The following is a 3,726-nucleotide window of genomic DNA, read 5'->3' as shown; positions in this document are numbered from 1 at the left end:
GAAATCTAAACCCCAAGATCTGAAGTCAAATTAATAGAAGAAAACAATAACTGTAACGACTCGGATTTTAAATTCACATTGGATTGATATATAGTGGTGCCTGCCACCTTAAAATTTGTATGGTTGTCGGACTCTTGATATTGATGGGTTGGCAAGTGAACTATAAATATTATAATTGAGGACCTTTGGATGATGTTTGGAACCTTGATCGAAGTATTAACAAGATATATAGATAAGATTAGATAAAAAGTCTCAAATTTGAGTTTGAATTTTTGACCAGCCGTCACTCTTTTGCCCTTTTCTCCTTCCATACTTAGAATTTGAATGTGAGGTTGGAACCATTGGAAAGCTTGTTTCCGGGGATTCAATTTGAACACAAGAACGGCCTAGAAAGGAGTCCCGATGAGAGAGTTATACCCGTTTGAAGTTTCCACATCTGTGCTGGAAGCAGAGCCGCACGTGCGGGGAATAGCGCCGCACGTGCGGGCTGTGCGGGACAGCAGCTAAAAAAACGTGATTTTTGGACCATTTCTTACATTTTCTTTTCCTCTCTTCTTCTCCCCTCTTCCATGTCCGAAAACTTAGCCCTAAAAACTTTGATTTCCTCCACTTTTATCAACAAATCAACCATGGATTTTGCATCAACGATGAAGAACAAGTGAAGATCAACATTTTCAACCGATGGGATTTTGAAATTTCGAAGTTATGCTCTTGACCTAGCTTCCTTGCTTTCAATCTTGAGGTAGGGGTCCTAGTTCTCCTTCAATGCTTACATAAATAGATAGATTTTTGGTATTTTTGAGTATATAAATGCAGAATCTACATGTTGAGCATATAGGGTTATATTATGGAAATTTGGGGATTTCGGATTTGAAGAGTTTGGGGTTTTATTGTTGGGTTTAGATTATGGATTATGAACCTAGGATATATAATCAAGGGGAAAATTGGAAGAAAAAATAATGGGTTAAGAAGTTTGAATTTTTCTTGAAATTTCTAGGTTTTTCTAGAAACCCTAGGTTGATTTTTGATGATAATCAATTATTTGGCCCAAATTGAAAGTTGAATCATGAAATTGGTAGGTTGAATTATCTATGTACAAGTTTAATTGGAATTTGGTTATGTTTGAAAATTATGTTTAAAATTTGCGAATGAATTTTGTTATGAGCAATGTAAATCATGTTATAATGAGAAGGAAATTGGAGGAAATGATTTATAAATGATATAGATGACATAAATTCGGTTATGGAATGTTGAAATGGAATTTAAGAATTTCTCTTGAATTATGTTGAATTATATTTAATGATGTTGAGTTGAATCATGTTGCTTATGTTGAATTGTAGTGATTATGTGAGATGGTATTGACTATGTTGACTTTGATTTTTGTGACTTAAAATGTAGAGTTTTCCAAAATGGGTTAATCCCAAATTATTTTGCTAAATACTTGTGGGCTTGCTTAGTTGTTAAAATCAAGAGAATGATTTATTTTTGGAAAAATGTGGAAGATGTCCATACAATTCCTTCCTATCTTGAAATCGAAGTGATTGATTAAAAATTCCATATTGTGTTTGCAAGAATGGTAATCTTCTATTTCTATATATAGATATATTGAGATGGAGGAAATTGTGGTATAATGGATGGATAATGGTAGGCTTGTGAAGAATAATGAAGGAAGGAAAAAAAACTAATGACTAAGTTATATATGTGTACAGGGCATACTTCAGGAGGGCCAAGCACTCCGTTGTAGCACTGTGAGTAGTAGTACTTCGATGTATCTTTAACCATTAATGATTATTGTTCTCGACGTTATGATCTTTGTCATAAGAATTATGTTGACATGTATGTTATGTATGCTACGTAAATATTGTGAAATTATGGAAACATCAAAGGTGTATGCTATATGAGGAACATTGTGAAATTATGAAAACATCAAAAAGGATTTGTGAAATATGCATCTCGAATTTGTGAAGTATGGATCACCAACTTGTGAAATATGAAACGATGTGGCCGAGGGCCATTTGTGAAGTATGAATTTCTGAATTGTGAATTGTGAAACTATGAAGCCAAGAGCCGAATTGTGAACCTATGAAACCCAAAAGCTAATTTATGTATATGTGAATTTATGAGGCCAAGGGCCGACTTGTGAATTTATGTGGCCAGGGGCCATTTGTGAACTATGAATCTATGTGGCCAGGGGCCATTTGTGAAATTATGAAGCTATGAGGCCAAGGGCCAAACTTGTGAACTTGTGAATCCAAAGGGCCGAAGGCCAATGTGATAAGTTGTGAATCTATGAAACCTAAAGGCTATTGTGAATGTGTGAACCCCTCAGGCCAAGGGCCGAACTGTGGAATTGTGAAACCGATAAAGTCATCTGTAATCTAATGAAAATGTGCTTACTTTGTCCTGTTAACTTTATGTTAATTATGTCAACTCGTGGGAATGATGTAACGGTTACCATTAGGACTCTATTAATTACAAGGCAAGGCAACTATGTTAACATATAAGAACGATTAAACAACGGTGTATACTATTGATTAATAGAGCACGTGAATTAAGTCATTTACCCAAAAGAATTTATGTTCATTCTTGAAGAATAGATTCTGAGTAAATATAAGAGTAGCTATGTGTATCCATATGAATTTGAAGTTATGTTGCTATGTTGCTTATGAATTGGAAGTTATTCAGAATCTACGATATAAGTGCAAAGTTTAGCATTATTATGTGACTCTTATGAGAATGTGAATTAGTCTCTTATTGTTAAGCGTATGATAATGACATGATACAACAAGAAACGCTCCAGTTATAATATGTTCCGTTTGAATTAATGAATGATGTTCAAGTATGCTGAGGTATGTTTCAAGTATATGTTACAAGTTTGAATATACTATAAGGTCAAACAAGTTTCAAGGGCTTTATGCCAATGTTTCAAGGGCCTCGTGCCACCACATTTCAAGGGCTTATAGCCATCAAGTTTATGTTGCAAGATTGGGCCTAAGGCCGTTATGTACTTAGCACAGAATCAGACTATTACATTGACATGTATTATGTTTCAAGTTAAGCATCATTTTATTTATGTATTACTATTCACTGAGCCCGGCTCACTCTCTATTATGTCTGTTTCTGTAGGTCACCAATCAGGTGGTCAGTCCTAGCCAAGACGCCCGCTTTCTTTTGTCAACCTTCGTATGTCCAGGCACTGTATAAGCCATTTATTTTATCAAGTTGTTAAGATGTTGACTTGCTTATGGGTGTCCCTCTAAGGTTGTTATATATCCTTTCATGTCTGCTTTTTTTGTATACGCCCAATCATGGGGCTGGCATTGTAAATGTGTATGTATATGCTCCGAGTTATAGTTGGAACTTTATCTATCCACTATAATGCATGTGATGAACGAGATCCTGGCATGTAGAAGTAGCTCAATGGAGTTTATTTGTTTCATTATTTCCATTTTTTTTCGTGCTTCCGATAAGGCCCCGTATGTTATGTTACCAGGTTACATGTCCGTTTCTGAATAGGTCATGCCCAAACTTTTAGGGGCGGGTTTGGGGCATGACAATAACAGTTGTGTACCTGATGCCATTGATGGAGGTAATCCAAGCAGTAGACTTCTTGGTAGTTGTTGTCTTCCAATCCAGAACCTTCTACTCCAGAACCTTACTCTTGTTTCTCTCACACACCGATGGAAAAATATAAGATGGAGGCTAAGGTTGGTGTGGGGACCTTAA

At 35.7% G+C, this 3,726-nt stretch overlaps 1 long non-coding RNA gene across 1 annotated transcript; it reads left to right on the top strand.

Moving 5' to 3' along the window:
* Positions 1–373: 373 nt before the first annotated feature.
* Positions 374–3,261, top strand: LOC145803211 (uncharacterized). Its single transcript, XR_014345332.1, has 3 exons — positions 374–742; positions 1,710–1,748; positions 3,127–3,261. It is a non-coding gene; the product is annotated as an uncharacterized LOC145803211 (long non-coding RNA).
* The last annotated feature ends 465 nt before the right edge of the window (positions 3,262–3,726 follow it).

Source organism: Camellia sinensis, chromosome 11 (genome assembly GCF_055761805.1).
Source record: "Camellia sinensis isolate YWXY chromosome 11, ASM5576180v1, whole genome shotgun sequence".
Classification (NCBI taxonomy): Eukaryota; Viridiplantae; Streptophyta; class Magnoliopsida; order Ericales; family Theaceae; genus Camellia; species Camellia sinensis.
Note: the sequence above shows the minus strand (reverse complement) of the source record. Positions and strands in the feature narration are given on the sequence as shown.